The sequence below is a fragment of the Schistocerca gregaria genome, chromosome 8 (assembly GCF_023897955.1).
Source record: "Schistocerca gregaria isolate iqSchGreg1 chromosome 8, iqSchGreg1.2, whole genome shotgun sequence".
NCBI lineage: Eukaryota > Metazoa > Arthropoda > Insecta > Orthoptera > Acrididae > Schistocerca > Schistocerca gregaria.
Window position 1 is genome coordinate 358,428,434 of NC_064927.1, and position 19,176 is coordinate 358,447,609.

Sequence of the window (19,176 nt, forward strand, 5' to 3'; positions counted from 1 at the left end):
TCTGTGGAGTGTAGCCATGCATGGAAGTGAACAACGGACGATAAACAGTTTATATAAAAAGAGAATAGAAGCTTTCCAAATGTGGTGCAACACACGAATGCTGAAGATTAGGTGGGTCCAACACGTAACTAATGAGGGGAACTGAATAGAATTGGGGAGACAGGGAATTTGTGGTACAACTTGACCAAAAGAAGGGATCAGTTGACATGATACATTTTGAGATGTCAAGGGATGACCAATTTAGTATTGGAGGAAAGTGTAGGTGGTAGAAACCTTAGAGGGAGACCAAGAGACGAATACAACAAGCAGATTCAGAAAGATGTAGGTTGTAGTAGTTATTCGGATATGAAGAAGCTCACACATGACAGAGCAGGATGGAGAGCTGCATCAAACCAGTCTTCGGGCTGAAGACCACAACAACTGACAATTATTATAGAATAGCTTACAAGACCTTCATTAAAGTGTTGCTTGGATGTTTCTAGTCAGCTTGGGGTTTGTGTCAGATAGGACTGACAGACGAAACAGAAACTAACAGAAGAAGACTACGACGTTTCGTTCAGTAAGCGCAAGAAACCCCATCTGTTTACTCAAAAACATACTTCGTTAATAATTTTAGACCTCTTGGCTGTGAAAGGGAGGCAGAGTGTCATGAAAGAGACAGAGACTAATGAATACCTGTAGTTTTGCTTTCATTTTAATTTTATTTATTTATTGAGAGTAATCACTCATTTGACTGATTTGACCAGCCCGCATTGAATTCTTCTCCTGTCGCTCTTGCACTGTACATCCTCAATTACTTGCTGGATGTATTCCAATCTCTGTCTTCTCCTATAGTTTTTATCGGATAGAGTTCCCACTAGTACCATGAAGGTTATCCCCTGATGTCTTAACAAGTATCCTACTCGTATAATCCTGTCCCTTCTTCTTGTCAGTGTTTTACATACGTTCGTTTCTTCTACGATTGTGAGGAGAACCTTATCAGACCTCTTAAATTTCAACAGTCTTCTGTATTTTACTTATTTAGCTAGTGACTTATTTTATAGCATTTTAATGCAGTCGACACCAGTCACATCGATTCTCTTCTGTTCTTGTTTTCCTATAGTCCTACTATACAGTGCTGCGCTCCTAAAGTACATTCACTCATATTTCTTCCTTAAATCAAGACTTATGTTTGATACTAGCTGACTTCTTTTGGCCTGGAATGTCCTCTTTGACTGTGCAATTCTGCTTACTATGTCTTCCTTGCTTCATCCGTCATGGGTCGTTTTGCTTCCAATGTAGAATAGTTCCTTAACTTCCTCTACTTCGTGATCACTACTTTTGATGTTAAAGTCTTCGCTATTCTCATTTCTGCTGCTTCTCATTCCTTTCGCCTTTCTTCAATTTACTCTTAATATACTCTGTACGCATTAGACTGTACATTGCTTTCCACTGACCTTGTAATTGTTTTTCACCTTAAAAAAAAAAAAAAAAGGGTTCAAATGGCTCTGAGTACTATGGGACTTAACATCTATGGTCACCAGTCCCCTAGACCTTAGAACTGCTTAAACCTAACTAACCTAAGGACAGCACACAACACCCAGCCATCACGAGGCAGAGAAAATCCCTGACCCCGCCGGGAATCGAACCCGGGATTTTCACCTTCACTGACAATGACTATGTCACCAGTTAACCTTACCACTGATATCCTCTCACTCTGAATTTTAATTCCACTCTTGAACCTTCCTTTTATTTCCACCCTTGCTACTTTCCCTATACTTTACCCCTATTTTCTCAGAAATTCTATCATCTGGCACCACTTTTACAACGTCGAACGCTTTTTCAAGGCCAAGAAATTCTGTGAATGTGTCTTATTTTTTCTTCAATCCTGCCTCCATAATCAAGCTCAATCCCGGAACTGCCTCTCTAGTGCCTTTCCTAAAGCCAAACTAATCGTCATCTAACGGTTCCCTAGTTTTATTTTACTTATTTAGCTAGTGACTTATTTTATAGCATTTTAATGCAGTCGACACCGGGGTCAGCACTGTCAAAACAGAAACGCAGTTTCATAACGAACTAGCTACCCGCTACGGCCCGACAACTTGCTTGCATAGCCGTAATAAATTGTACTCACAAAAATTTCCTCGTGATACAGTCTAGCAGCCAAAACCATACGAAAGTCCCTACTGCAGTTCCTGAGATTAATCTTCACGTATAGGGAAGAAAAGGTTTCGGGGGACTTTAATTTAAAATAAGTAGTGTAGTGACGATAGAAGCAAGAAATTTGCGCCTGCTACAAAGAACAAACGTATGGAAAACTTGGATTAAATGTAACAGTGAGGCACAGCACTTAACTGTACTAGCGATATCCCCCATTAGTAATTCGCATTGGAAATGAGTTAACTACGTCCAGATCATCAAGCAAAGTGTTCCGTAGCCCCTCCTACCAGTTAATGAAATGTTTTCTTCCATCAGGACTAGCTCCGTGCGTGTACGCAACATGCGCTCTCAGATGTTCAACTGCCTTTGCCTTACACCGAAAGCCATTTACCTATATTTATATGTTTATTTATCAGGTTTCGTGGAGTCATGTGAGCCAAAACTCACTTGGCCATGGGACGAGTCAGTTCGTAGCTTACAGAATGATGATCAGAAAATGTACTCGTATAAACAGAAGATACAAGAGACTTAATAAAGCATAAAAAATTGCGACAACGTTGTAGAAGACAGTTCTCAACTATTGCAAGGATCTATATGGATTAGAAGCAAGCTGTGACAAGGAAATCTTAACTGAGCAAATGTTGCACTGTCTTTTCAGTGTTCTTAATGACAAATCCTGTGATGGAATACATGTACAGGAATGGCAGATTCTGAATTCCGCCACAGCCTACACGAACTGACACCGTAGATCTGCCTGGCCGCCGTTCTGTGGACTAAGAACATTCCTTGCGAGACCACAGAACTGCCCCGAGGTATGGTAACATAATAGATTGGAAAAAAGCGCAGTAAACAGCCCTCCGCGTTTTAGTTTAATAGACAGGGGAGATTATTCGTGCCGTGTAGACAGCAGAATCCAGATTCTGCACAAGATGTTGAGCGTGGTAATTTGAAGAAAATTTTTCAGTTATCCTCAGCCCCAAGAATAAAAATTGGTCGACATGAGTGACTGACCATCTTGGAACAGTAAAATTTCGCTTTTACAAGAATTCTGCGTAAGAATCTGTCCACAGCCCGATTTGTTGTAGTAAGCGGTTAAGCTGTTCTCTGAAAACCACTTACTGACGTTATCGCTACCTTGTTATCTAGACAAGTTACATTCTATTCCAAGTGTTTTACTGTTACATTTACGTTAACTGCAAAAATAAATTTTTTCAACCGTCTGTCACGTGTAGTGGCATATCATTAATGTACATCATGAAAAGTAAAGGATCCAGAACAGAGCCCTGGGGCACTCCCCACCTCACATCCGTATCAGTAAGAAAATAAAATAAATTTTTTCAATTGTCTGTCATGTGTAGTGCCAAATCATTAATGCATATAAAGAAAAGCAAAGGATTCAGAACAGATCCCTGGGGCACTCTCCACCTCACATCTGTATCAATAAGAAACAGATTCGCCGTTTGCAACCCGTAGTTCGAGTGTGTGTCTGCTACTAGGCTTCACTTACGCACAGATGTGCGAGCTTCCGCATGGTGAAAAACGATCAGTTTTAAACATTCATGAGGTGCTAGCATCCCCAGAAGGGTAAATTAGACGAGACCTGGATGTCGACGTCAGAGGCAGCGTCCGTGACCTGAGTCTTCAGATGAGAGTGGTGGTCTGGTGGTGGCCGCGGACAGACGTATGGGAGAGCTGCAGATAGATCGCGCGTGACGACGCGGGTGGTGGAGGGTGCGCCCGGGCCTCGAGGCGCTGACCGCAGCGCAGACGGCGCAGATAGCGGGGTTAATGAGCGGGCCTAACGAGCTGCTCCTAACGAGGCCGCCCACGCACCTCCCGTGTCGCTATCGGCCTGTCCGTTCACACGGCGGCCGCGGTAACAATGCGCTGTCCGGGCCGGGGCGGGCTCCGCCGGGTCTGCAGGTAGCAGAGGCGACCGGCGTTCCTCACGGAACTATGCTTGGACCACCGCTAAGCAGGCAACTAAGTCAGGCAGCTCAAAATACAGAGTGATTAAGAAAGACGCCCGTTTTCAACTTCTTGCAAAAATCTTAAGGTCTTAATGATTTACAAATGCAGACGTGTTAGTGAGGCTTCAGAGTTCTATACAGTATGTTGTACTCACTTCTTAAAGATCACATCAATCTTGAGCACCGCCTTTACCGGAGCACTGAGGTAAACGATCTATGAAGCTGCAACGCAGGGTGATCTACAGCATAAAAGCCAGAATGCTAGCGACTTCTCTACGGATGTTGGCCTCCAGCGCTTGGAGATTTGCAAGCCGATTTTCGAACACTCTGGACTTAAGATATCCCCAGAAGAAGGGATCTGGAGTCGTCAGATCGGGTGAACGAGTTTGCAAAGCTGTATTACCAAATCTGGAGGTGAAGCTTTCAGGAAACCAGTGGTTCCAAATGGTTCACTAACAGGCCTATAGATGGCAACGCATGCACTGTCCAAACTATGTTCATTTACCTTACATGTTTAAATATTTTTAACGCTTCTTAACTGACAATAGCTGTTGAACTTTTATGTGTGTTTATTTTCATTTCTTGTCAATGTTCTTTTAACTGAGAAATTTTACGTTGTTTTTCGACCTACAACCCATTGGTTAGCAATTTCATCATTCTGTCAGAAGTGGGCGGAGCTACCAGTATATATAGTAAGACGTGCACTGGTTTCTCCAGTAGTGATTTACCACCAGAATGAGGTTCTTGCTCATTGTTAATTTATCGTTTTATAGCTGTGTAGCTTTTGTATTTTATTTTATGTATGTAGCCCTGATCAAAGCTTTTTATTTTACTTGCAGGTCTGAAGATGACCGTAGTTGTGGTCGAAACCGGTCACCGGAATGAATAATTTGTGATCAAGACTGTTTTTGATAGTACATATTTCAGGAAACCGTTTATACAGTTCGCCCGTTGATCGCTGGGCAGCGTGTGCAGTTGCGCAGTCCTGTTGGTGACACGTAGTTGGTGCGGGGTTCCGTTTTAGCACAGGGCGACAAAATTTCGAGTCATGGACGTTTATCGCTCGGAAGTCAGAGTACATGTTGCGCAACAGTCGTCTCGAGGGAAATATGGACAGACGATCCCAGCTTAGTGAGTACCCCGCACAACGTTAATTTCGGGCTCTGTAGTGCTTGTATATGGACTTGCTGTGGGTTCTCCGTTCCCCAAAAGCGGCAGTGTTGCTTCTTGACTGTCCCGACAATAAGAAGTGTGCCTCGTCACTGATCATTAGGCTGTCAACAATTCAGTATTTCCAGAAATGTGACACAAAACCGAACACTTGCCACCTCGTCGGTGGCCCTTAAGCGTTGCAATAACTGTATATTGTAGGGCCGTGCATGCAAATCTGAGTGTAAAATGGGCCATACACTGCCGTAGCTCAGGGTTAGTGCGTGGGGTCAGCGGCGATAGTCGAAGACTTGTTTGAAGTTGTCGGGCTTCTCCTGTGTCCTCAAATTTTGGGGTCGTCCAGAAGACGTGCTGTTACGCACTAAGCCATCCCTGCGCCTGTTTTCTATCCAGCGGCGTATGCTAAACCAACATGGTGGTGTCTGGAATGGTGTAATCCACGGAAAGGTATTTGGGTCACTATGGTTACCTTAAATATAAAGCTCTACCACAAGGATACAGTCTTGCACACTCCACCTCTCCATCCTAATAGAATTTCCCGTTCACTTGCAGTGCTGGTAGAGCGTCACTGACCGCCTGCGTTCACACGCACAGTCTCAATAGCGAAGTGAAAACATGTGTTCTCTCTGGCTCACCCTGTATATCCAGAATGAGCTGGTATATAGATGTGCAGTCTTCGCTAAGTCATAGCGAACAGCGTGGAGAGATTTCTGATGAACACAAACGATTTATTGTTTCCGAGTTGCCGGAATTATGCTACCATTTTTGTTTTAATGAAACACTTTTTTCAGTGGAAATTTTTTGTAGCACTCGAAAGAGCCTTTAAGAGGACTTGAATAACATGTGTAGAATTTGATCAAATAGTAACTAGCCAAAAGCACAACAAATCACTGGACTATTGTGTTCGGACACTATGACTTGCGAGGTGCCGGGGCTAGCAGTTTGTTTAGCACTAAATTCAGCTAGAATTTGCATATCGAAATGATGCCCTAAGCTCGCCCCCCATTTCCTAGCTCCGACTTTTTCCTGTTGCACATGATTTAAAAAAGAAACGCGTAATCGACCCTGCAAGTGGAGTAGAGAAGAGTTTGGCACTTGCAATAATTTAATTTGATAAAAATTATTTTGACAGTTGAAAGTTTGATTAATGTCGTGACAGATGAAAGGGTTGCTCTACCTAACTACAGAATAAAAGTTCTGTTCAAGTAACAATTGGATTTATTCTGACTGAATTCAAAATGAAAAACACATTAAACATTTACAATACGTCAGTTTGATACACAGATAATTGCTGTGAAGGTGAAGTTGTCCATAAAGTAGCTTGTAACATTTATGACCAAGTGGGGAGCCAATTACTTGCAACTCAAATCTTAAGAAAAACACCCTGCAAACCCGATATTAACTGCTCTGCCACAGTAGTGAGAACTCAGACAATGAAAACCCAAGACAGAAAGAACGGAAACAGGTGCGCTCTGCTGAGCTCTGATTATCACATATCAAAATTCCCTAAACTGCCAGTGCTGCGGACATGCATTACCAGGCTGTCTTGTTTACTGCAAGAACACGATCTGGCGTACCGGCGGTGATATCTGGTTGTTCAACGTCCCGTCGTGGTGATGATGACGTCGCGAGTATAGCCCGATACTAATTATCCTGGCCTGGTTGTTCCAGACTAAAGACTTCCTAGCAGTTCAACTGCCCCTCTGATGGAGATGAAGAAAGCTTGCGACATAGCCATTGACGGTACAGTGTTTGATTTTAACAAGTGAAGTCATACAGTAACTCCGATACAGTCAACTCTAGTAAAAACTGCTCAAGACGGACAACATAGGCCGTTTGTACACAGAACGCTCAATTGCCAAGTGTACTCGGAAAGTTACGTTGAAGCCGAAACTTCAACTTTGTCATACAGGTACCATTAACCAAAAGTACACTCCTGGAAATTGAAATAAGAACACCGTGAATTCATTGTCCCAGGAAGGGGAAACTTTATTGACACATTCCTGGGGTCAGATACATCACATGATCACACTGACAGAACCACAGGCACATAGACACAGGCAACAGAGCATGCACAATGTCGGCACTAGTACAGTGTATATCCACCTTTCGCAGCAATGGAGACGATCGTAGAGATGCTGGATGTAGTCCTGTGGAACGGCTTGCCATGCCATTTCCACCTGGCACCTCACTTGGACCAGCGTTCGTGCTGGACGTGCAGACCGCGTGAGACGACGCTTCATCCAGTCCCAAACATGCTCAATGGGGGACAGATCCGGAGATCTTGCTGGTCAGGGTAGTTGACTTACAGCTTCTAGAGCACGTTGGGTGGCGCGGGATACATGCGGACGTGCATTGTCCTGTTGGAACAGCAAGTTCCCTTGCCGGTCTAGGAATGGTAGAACGATGGGTTCGATGACGGTTTGGATGTACCGTGCACTATTCAGTGCCCCCTCGACGATCACCAGAGGTGTACGGCCAGTGTAGGAGATCGCTCCCCACACCATGATGCCGGGTGTTGGCCCTGTGTGCCTCGGTCGTATGCAGTCCTGATTGTGGCGCTCACCTGCACGGCGCCAAACACGCATACGACCATCATTGGCACCAAGGCAGAAGCGACTCTCATCGCTGAAGACGACACGTCACCATTCGTCCCTCCATTCACGCCTGTCGCGACACCACTGGAGGCGGGCTGCACGATGTTGGGGCGTGAGCGGAAGACGGCCTAACGGTATGCGGGACCGTAGCCCAGCTTCATGGAGACGGTTGCGAATGGTCCACGCCGATACCCCAGGAGCAACAGTGTCCCTGATTTGCTGGGAAGTGGCGGTGCGGTCCCCTACGGCACTGCGTAGGATCCTACGGTCTTGGCGTGCATCCGTGCGTCGCTGCGGTCCGGTCCCAGGTCGACGGGCACGTGCACCTTCCGCCGACCACTGGCGACAACATCGATGTACTGTGGAGACCTCACGCCCCACATGTTGAGCAATTCGGCGGCACGTCCACCCGGCCTCCCGCCTGCCCACTATACGCCCTCGCTCAAAGTCCGTCAACTGCACATACGGTTCACATCCACGCTGTCGCGGCATGCTACCATCGTTAAAGACTGCGATGGAGCTCCGTATGCCACGGCAAACTGGCTGACACTGACGGCGGCGGTGCACAGCAGCTAGCGCCATTCGACGGCCAACACCGCGGTTCTTGGTTTGTCCGCTGTGCCGTGCGTGTGATCATTGCTTGTACAGCCCTCTCGCAGTGTCCGGAGCAAGTATGGTGGGTCTGACACACCGGTGTCAATGTGTTCTTTTTTCCATTTCCAGGAGTGTATATTAGACAGCCAACGGTAGGCAGACTGTCAAGAGCACCGAGTGCTCAGTTTTGTAACCTACTCAGACCGAAAGGCGAGACTAGACTGCCTCATAGAGCACCCGTACAAGCCGTACCCAGTGCATTACCACCCCCCCTCCCCCCCCCCCCCCCCCCACGCACACATTGGCCGAATTGAAACGTACCAATCAGCAACTTGATAATCGGTGGAAAATTGCACTCTATTGCCGAAGCACTTCTACTATACCAATGGAGATACTTGGCGCCAATTTCTGCGGCGATTTTGTTACGTCACGGAACTTTTCCCTGAGCAAGTCAATCATAGGTAATCTGTTACAGAAAACGTGGGAATTTGCTCCCGAAAACTGCCTGGGAACGCCTCGCTCGTAGCTCATCATAACATCTACATATACCTCCATACTCCGCAAGCCACCTGACGGTGTGTGGCGGAGGGTACCCTGAGTACCTCTATCGGTTCTCCCTTCTATTCCAGTCTCATACTGTTTGTGGAAAGAAGGATTGTCGGTATGCTTCTGTGTGGGCTCTAATCTCTCTGATTTTATCCTCCTGGTCTCTTCGCGAGATATAAGTAGGAGGGAGCAATAATATAAGGTGTGTTTACCGAATTTCCGCAAAGTAACAGAATATCTCACCCCAGGCGCTCCCCAGACCCACCGCGGGCGTGTCGTCCCGCTCTTTTGACCATGTCGGCGTCGGGGCAGCATCCACCCTATTCATCCACTCCCTCACACCAGCCGGCATAACCCTTTCTTGACCAGCAAAACCCTCCTGTCTTTACGGACTACCCAGGCGATGAGAGACGCCGCGTGGGAAGGAATAGCAACTCTCAGCCGCATGCAATTAGAGAGGAAAACATTCATATCTTCCGAGTTCTCAATACTAGCATTGTAATGAACATTCTCGGCTATACCTCTCCAAATCGAATTACTAAGAGTAAGATGATTGCTGTAAACACGAGAGGGGGCAGGCCACTGTGTGCGTCGTAAAGGCATGCCACCTATCAGGCTTACCTCGAAGAAAACTATCTATAGACCCGGAGCACCGATTCAGAAAATATTGTTCTTATGAAACACAACTACCTCTTTATCCTCACGAAATAATGAGAGCTGTCGACACGAGACCTCAAATTGTTTCCATATTTCAAGATTTTCGGAAGGCTTTTGTCACTGCTCTTCACGGGAGATTTCAAATGAAACTACGTGCCTATGGAGTGACTTCTCAGTTGTGTAAGTGGGTTCCTGATCTCCTATCAGAAAAGTACGTAGTAACTGACGGAATGTCATCGAGTAAAACAGAAATGATATTTGGTTTTCCCCAAGAAACGTTCCGATTCTAATCTATATAAATGATCTAGAAGAAAACCTGAGCAATAATGCTGTTATTTACTATCTTGTAAAGTCATCAGAAGATCAAAACCAACTGCAGAATGACTTAGACAAGATATCTGTATGACACCAAAAATTGTAATTGATCATATATGCTCAAAAGTGTGAGATAATTCACTTGAGCACTAATGAAAATCTGTTAAATTTCGGTTACACGATAAATTATAAAAATCTAAAGGCTGTCAGCTCAGTTAAATACCTAGGGAGAACAATTTCGAACAACTTAAATTGGGCTGATCACATAGATAATGCTTTCGGAAAACGAACCAAAGGCTACGGTTTGTTACTGGAATACTTAGAAGATGCAACAAATGTACTAAAGAGACTGTCTACACTATGGTTGCCTGCCCTGTACTAGAGTATTGCTGTGCGGTGTGCGATGCTTACCAGACAGGATTGACGTAGGACATCGATAAAGTTCAAGGAAGAGCGGTTCGTTTTCTATTGCTGCGAAACAGAGGAGAGAGTGTCATAGATATGATAGCCGAGCTGGGGCGGAAATCATTAAATCGAAGTCGTTCTTCGTTGCAGCGGCATGTTTTCACTAAATTATAGTCTCCAGCTTTCTCTTCTGAACGAGGAAATATTTCGTAGACGCGAGTCTAAGCAGGGAGAAATAATTAGTGTAATAAAGTGAGAGAAAACAGAGCTCGCAAGTAAAGACATAAGCGTTCGTTTTTCCCGCGCGCTGTTTGAGAGTGGGATGACAGAGAAAGAGAACGAAAGTGTTTCGATGAACCCTCTGGCAGACATTTAAACGTGAAGTTTGGAGTAGTAAAGTAGATGTAGATGTAAAAGTACGTTGCTCAGGGTACCATTCCTTTGTTCAAAATGTTGAAAGTTAGCAATGATACATGTTGTAGGCAGCCCTGTACAGACAACACTACACGTATAATTGCAAGTGTGCATATCGTAGCACCAGCTTGTCTTGTACGGCATTCCATGTCTTTTGGAGTCGTCGGTATTTGCTCGTCACCTCTGCATCAGTCTCGCAAAGTTCTGTTCATTCCACACAGGTTGTTACAGCTTTGCAAGAAACTAGATGCATTGTGACGGCTTGTCTTCGACCAACTCCTTCACTAAACTGCACCAAATTATGTGTACACCACTACCAGGTGTTCACTGGAAAGCAACTTCAGAGATGGGGAATTAAACACAGGAAGGTGATCCCAGACGTCACTTGTTTCGACACGAGACTCAGATCAAGAAAGAGCTTAGTGCAGCAACTACAACAATTGCTTCATCGCCTGAACCCATAGTGAGGAACATAGCGAGATTCTTTCCCTGAAGAACAGCGAACGAATCTCAAAAGGGAACCAGATGCAGATTCACACCTGCCGTATGTAACGTGGAAGCCGTTGAACAGACTGAGAACTGCGGTGTCACGATGCTAAGTCAACCTCAGGAAATAAGACTTGAGCAATGACGATGAAATTTGTCCGCGTGGTGATCTGCATGACCAACAACAGCTTCCAGACTGCAGGAATCTACGGGTTACACGTACTACCAGAGATCCTGCTGCAACTGACAATGCAGCAGTCAAAACCTCTGAGTGCTGGTATCTCCACTGAATGTGATGAGAATTATTTTGTTCATTATTTGTTTTTTATCTTCTTGCATCTATTTTATAAATTCTTGTTGTTCATATTAATTCTTGTAGTTACACTACTCTCTGTCTGTGTTCTATTAAAGTTTCCTAATAAACCATTATTTGTATGTAATTAAGCTCTGTTTGTATGTTATGATGGCTCTGACAGTACTGCAATATTTTCGTGTCCTGAACACGTAATACAAAGTAAATAAACGTCTCTTGTACTTCACAGATAAGATTGCAGAGGTGTTAAGTATGGTGATCATGCAGACCATTTTGTGTTTACCGAAGATCCGATCCACCAATGTAGATGTTGGTAGGTGTTGAATGCTAGACGTTGAAAATACAGCCTCAATTATAAATTTATTTTATTATCACGACCGGTTTCTGGCTCTCATAATCCCATTCTCAGGTGTCGCACTGGAAATAGCAAGAGGTGGGAGATAATTTTCACACGCCACAAAAAATCGTAAAAACATCTTTAAAAACTTTTAAAAAACATTTCTAAACCACCGGTTTCGAAACCTAAGTCAATGCGAAAGTGGTATACAAGTACCGCTTATTTTAAAGAATGAGATTTTCACTCTGCAGCGGAGTGTGCGCTGATATGAAACTTCCTGGCAGATTAAAACCGTGTGCCCGACCGAGACTCGAACTCGGAACCTTTGCCTTTCGCGGGCAAGTGCTCTACCAACTGAGCTACCCAAGCACGACTCACGTCTGGTACTCACAGCTTTACTTCTGCCAGTATCCGTCTCCTACCTTCCAAACTTTACAGAAGCTCTTCTGCGAACCTTGCAGAACTAGCAGTCCTGAAAGAAAGGATACTGCGGAGACATGGCTTAGCCACAGCCTGGGGGATGTTCCCAGAATGAGATTTTCACTCTGCAGCGGAGTGTGCGCTGATATGAAACTTCCTGGCAGATTAAAACTGTGTGTCCGACCGAGACTCGAACTCGGGACCTTTGCCTTTCGCGGGCATTTGGAAGGGAAACTGCCCCCAAAAATCAGCAATGATCAACGGTATGAGAACGCAGAAGGTAATGGGTAACCACTGCATTAAAGGCACGTAACGTGTATCCACAGGACAGGTGGCCTTTAACCGAAGAAGTGTCATGATTATCTCTCCGTTGGCAGAAGATTCCGGACTAGTCCGCAATTGGATCTCCGGAAGGGGACTGCCCAAGGGGGAGGTTACCATGAGAAAATGATTGAATAATCAACGGAAGGATGACATTCTACGAGTTGGGGCGTGGAATGTCAGAAGCTTGAACGTGGTAGGGAAATTAGAATATCTGAAAAGGGAAATGCAAAGAATCAGTCTAGATACAGTAGGGGTCAGTGAAGTGAAGTGGAAAGAAGACCAGGATTTCTGGTCAGATGAGTATAGCGTAATATCAACAACAGCAGAAAATGGTATAACAGGAGTAAGATTCGTTATGAGTATGAAGGTAGTGCAAAGAGTGTGTTACTGTTAACAGTTCGGTGACAGGGCTGTTCTTATCAGAATCGACAGCAAATCAATACCGACAGCGATAGTTCAAGTATACAAGCCGACATCGCAAGTAGAAGATAGAGGAGATAGAGAAAGTGTATGAGGATATTGAGATGGTAATACAATATGTAAGGGGAGATGAAATTCATATAGTCATGAGGGACTGGAATGCAGTTTTAGGGAAAGGAGCAGAAGAAAAAATAGCAGGAGAATATGAGTTGAACAAGGAATGAGAGAGTGGAAAAACTAAATTAGTTCTACAATAAATTTCAGTTATTAACAGCGAATATTCTATTCAAGAATCATATGAGGAGGAGGTATACTTGGAAAACGCCTGGTGAAACGGGAAGATTTCAGTTAGATTACACCAGGTCAGACAGAGATTCCGAAATCAGATTCTGGTTTGTAAGGTGTACCAAGAAGCAGAAATAGACTCAGATCACAATATAGTAAAGATAAGAGTAGGCTGAAGTTTAAGAGATTATTCAGTAAGAATCAATACACAAAGAAGTGGGATGTGGAAGTTCTAAGGAATGACGAGATATGCTTGAAGTTCTCTAAGGCTGCAGATACGGCAATAAAGAATAGTGCAGTAGGCAGTACAGTCGAATAGTAATGGACATCTCTAAAAAGGGCAATCACAGGAGCTGAAAATAAAAGGATAGGTGCAAAGAAGGTCACCAAAAAGAAACCATGGAAAACAGAAGAAATACTTCAGTTGATCGATGAACGAAGGCGTACAAAAACGTTCAAGGAAATTCAGGATGCAGAAATACAAGTCGCTGAGGAATGAAAGAAATAGGAAGTGCAGGGAAGCTAAAACGAAATGGTTGCATGAAAATGTGAAGAAATCGGAACAAAAACGTAAGTCGGAAGGACCGACTCAGTACATAGGAAAGTCAAAACAACCTGTGGTGAAATTAAAAACAAGAGTGGTAACATAAGAGTGCAACCGGAATTCCTTTGTTACATGCAGAGGAGAGAGCGGATAGGTGGAATGAGCACATTGAAGGCCTCTATCAGGGGCAAGATTTGTCTGATGTGATAGAAGAAGAAACGGGAGTCAATTTAGAAGACACAGGGGATCCAGTATTAGAATCAGAATTTAAAAGAGCTTTGGAGGACTTAAGATCATGTAAGGCAGAAGTGATAGATAACATTCCATCAGAATCTCTAAAATCATTAGGGCAGGTGGCAACAAAACGACTATTCATGTTAGTGTGTAGAATGCATGAGTACCACATGACTTTCGGAAAAGTATCATCCATACAATTCCGAAGACTGCAAGAGGTAACATGTGCGAGAATTATGACACAATCAGCTTAACAGCTCATGTATCCAAGTTGTTGACGAGAATAATATACAGAAGAATGGAAAAGAAAATTGAGGATGTGCTACATGACGACCAGTGTGGCTTTAGAAAAGGTAAATGCACGAGAAAGGCAATTCTGACGTTGCAGTTGATATTGGAAGCAAGAATAAGAAACATTAAGGCACTACCATAGTATTTGTTGATCTGGAAAAAGTGGTCGACAGTGGAACAGTGCAACATGCTCGAAATTCTGAGAAAAACGTAGGGAAGTTATAGGGAGAGACGGGTAATATACAGTAAGTACAAGTATCAAGAGGAAAAAATAATAGTGGACGACCAAGAACGAAACGCTCAGATTAAAAATGGTTTAAGACAGGGGTGTAGTCTTTCGCCCCTTGTGTTCAGTTTGTACATCGAAGAAGCAATGGTGGAAATGAAAGAAAGGTTCAAGAGTGGAATTAAAATTCAAGGTGGAAGGATATGAATGATACGATTCGCTGATGACATTGCTATCCTGAATGACAGTGAAGTAGAATTACATGATGCTGCATGCGATGGGCAGTCTAATGAGTACAGAATATGGGCTGAGAGTAAATCGAAGAAAGACGGAAGTAATGGGAAGTAACAGAAATGAGAACATCGAGAAACTTAACATCAGGACTGATGGTCAGAAAGTGGATAAAGTTAAGGAATTCTGCTACCTGTGTAGCAAAATAACCAATGACGGACGGAGCGAGGAGGACATCAGACGCAAACTAGCACTGGCAAAAAGGGCATTCCTGGTCAAGGGAAGTCTACTAGTATCAAACATAGGCCTTAATTTGAGGAAGAAATTTCTGGAGCACAGCACTGTATAGTAGTGAAACGTGGACTGTGGGAAAACCGGAAAAGAAGAGAACTGAAGCATTTGAGATGTGGTGCTGCAGACAAATGTTGAAAATTAGGTGAACTGATAAGGTGAGAAATGAGGAGATTCTGCGAAGAATTGGAGAGGAGAGGAATATGTCGGAAAACACTGACGAGGAGAAGGGACATGATGATGGGACATCTGTTAAGACATCAGGGATTGACTTCCGTGGTACTAGAGGGAGCCGGCCGCGGTGGTCTCTCGGTTCTAGGCGCTCAGTCCGGAACCGCGTGACTACTACGGTCGCAGGTTCGAATCCTGCCTCGGGCATGGATGTGTGTGATGTCCTTAGGAACTGATGACCACAGATGTTAAGTCCCATAGTGCTCAGAGCCATTTGAACCATTTTGAACTAGAGGGAGTTGTAGATGGCAAAGACTGTAGAGGAAGACAGAGATTGGAATACATCCAGCAAATAATAGAGGACGTGGGTTGCAAGTCGTATGCTGAGATGAAGAGGTTGGCACAGGAAAGAAATTCGTGGTAGGTCGTATCAAACCAGCCAGAAGACAGATGCAACAAAAAAAAGGATGCTTGTGGCAAATAAGAGTCCATTCAATAAGTGGCCTGTGGCGCGATTCTCTAGAAGCACAAAAAAAAAAAAGAATGGAAATGAGCCAATGGCATCGTTGACCAGGAGGTCCCTATTCGATGTAGTTCGGCCGCCAAGTGCAAGTCTTAGTTCGTTCGACGCCATATTGGGCGACTTGGCGCGCCGGTGATTAGGATGAAATGAGGATGAGAACAACACAACAGCCAGCCCCCGAGCGGAGAAAAACTCAAACCCGCCCGGGAATAGAATGCGGGCCGCTTGTATGGGAGGCGAGCACGTTACCACCCAGATAAATAGCTGGACTCTAGAAGCACAGAGCTCAGGTTGGCAGACCATCTTCATTCTGTGGTCACTGCTCTCGGCCAGAATGGATTTTCAACTTACTGGTAGTGCATATTACGAAGACCGGTTTTTCCATGACATGTAAACGACTTTCCTGACGCCATCAAAATTGAAATGGTAGGCAGCTGGGAATTGTAAGGTGCTGAGCATAAAGTAAAAGATACTTATTTACCAGAGGGGCCAAATATAACATCAAAAAAGATTAGTAAACCTTATTCGACACAGTGGACAAATTAACTTAAGAAATTATGAAACATTAAGCTGACGGGAACAGGCCAAATAAACAGATTTAAAGTACGTTTCTATAGTAGTACAGAGCATTCCGCAAAAACAAAGAAAGTCGTTCAACTCCATAAATTTAATAAAAGCTTGCCCCAGGACACTTGCTGGGTATTACAACATTTTTGGCTACTTGGAAATCAATGCTATAAAGGCCACATTGCACATTCACTTTAAACATTAAAAAAATTCCAAGACAGCACAATATGCAGCTTCATTACAGGTTCTGAAATAACAGTGTGAGCATTAGCAAATCGGCAGGCATAAGTAATTATTTACAAGGGCAATGAAGGAATAATTCAAAGTAAAGAAAAGGGATGAAATACATAGATACATGGTAGCTGGCTTGAGCATGGCCCGTGCTTCAGATTCTAAAACATACATACAAAAATACATTAAATTTACAAAATTTATAAATTACACCTGGTAATTCTTTGAAAGAACTGAGGGGATGTCGTAAAACCTAGAGTTCATTCTATTCCGAATTTCGTTCGCTGAGGCCACAATCATTTCATAGTTTGAAAACTTCTGATCACACTTAGGTGTGATGTGTATACAAAAAATAGTAAGGGGATTCATTAGAAATATTTTACGAACATTCTTTATAAATATTTGCATTCGAATTTTTATCCAGTACTCTAAAACTTTCTTTGTATAGGGGATGTGAGTAACTAGCGAGGGGGACGAGGATGAAGCTACACCTCACCGCCTCTAGAAAAAATTACACTTCACAACTCGAGCTCCTATCATCCCTCGTGACGCAGATAGATGTTATCATGTCAGTATCAGTTTTTATTAACGTGGAAAATGTAATGGATACTGACTAGTTGACACCCTATCCAGAACCATTCCTTGTGGAATTTCAAAGCTATTATACAACTGATTAAGAAACGAATGGTGAGCGAGTAAAAATGAATTGGTCCCGAAAAGGAGCAATCACCAGTGAATTAGTTCCCAAACATCTTCAGAAAGTGGAGACTGATACCAAATCCAACGAAGACTGAAGTCAACTGTTTTCACCTCAACAACAGAATGGCCTATGCGAAGTTGAATGTCACCTTTAATGGTCAGGTCCTTCACCACCAAGTCTTTCCAAAATATCTTGATAGAACCCTCTCTTACAAGAAGCACATAGAAAACCCCGCAGCAAAGCTGAGATCGAGCAATAACATCATACAGAAGCTGAGTGGTACCTCATGGAACGCAAAAGCTGCGACACTGCGATGCGCTTCCTTAGGGTTGGTCTATTCTGTTGCTGAATACTATGCCCCAGTGTGGCTCAATAGCAAACACGCGAGAAAAATTGACGTGGAGCTAAATGCAGCAATGAGGACAATAACAGGCTGCATCAAATTTACTCCTATACACCGGTTACCACCTCTAAGCAACCAGACCTCCGAAGGCAGGACGCCCTCCTCAAGGAATACCAAAAATTACTTACAATCGCCGAGCTTCCAATGCACTCTGACGTTTCTGCACTCCGAATGAACCGATTAAAATCTAGGCAGCCATCTGTCTCACTGGAAGAATCACAACAGGCAGCTACTTTCAGTATCAACAAAAAGTGGACAGAAATGTGGAACACCATTGCCCATGAGGAATGACCCTCCAAATACCTGACACAAGACCAGCCGGTATGGAACTAACGCGACGTGCCTGGAAAACAGTTAATCGGGTCCGCACATTCCACGGCATCTGTGCTGAAAACCTCTACCGATGGAGAAGGGCTTTATCTTCTCAGTGTGACTTTGGAAATGAACATCAGTCGATCCATCACATTGTAATAAGCTGTAGCAGAAGAGCCTACCATGGGAACTTGGAAGATGTCTTTGAAGTGACAGAGGCAGCCCTTAAATGGATTGACAAATTAGATAGATATTAATTTATAAACTTATTTTTTGTAAATTATAAATTATGAAATTAATATATTTTTTAAAATTTTCTAAAACTATGTAATCCACAATTGCTAGTCGCTGTTCATATCAATGCCATACGCTAAATAATAATAAATAATAATAGTTAACGTTGTAGGACGGTATGTAATCATAGATGACAAACAACAGTGTTTGACAAGGTACACGACTTAAGACTGTTGACGAAGGTATGAACATACGGAATAGGTTCCCAGAAATGTGAGTGGCTCAAAGACTTGTTAAATAATAGAACTCAGTATATTGTCCTCGACGGCGAGTGGTCATCAGCGACTAGGGTATCGTCACGACTCTTTATATACATACCTGTATATCATCTGGCGAACAGCGTGGGAAGCAATCTGCGGTTGTTTGCTGACGATGCTGTGGTATTTGGGAGGGTGTCGAAGATGAGAGACTGTAGGATGATACAAGAGGACGGGGCGTGAACTGCCTCTTTGTTTCTGTCTCGTGTTCTTCGGCCGACGTTCGTCTGATGATTTTACTGACGTTTTGCCAGCCCTCCATTGCTGGTGGTGAACTGGAGCCGAGCTCGCGCCAACGTCCGAGGGCTTCTCCGCGGCCATTTCCGGTGCGGTTCTCCTCTTGCTACCCGCCACGGTCGTTCGCTGTAGTACGGGAAGCCAGGATCCGTTTACCTTAAGGCTCTCCGCTTTCTTGATGAAGCTGTTCGCGTGTTTTTGTATTTCTACAGCTTCTCTGAACAAGCGGGTGTGATAGTGCTTTTCTACAGCCAGAACTTCCGTGTCGGCGA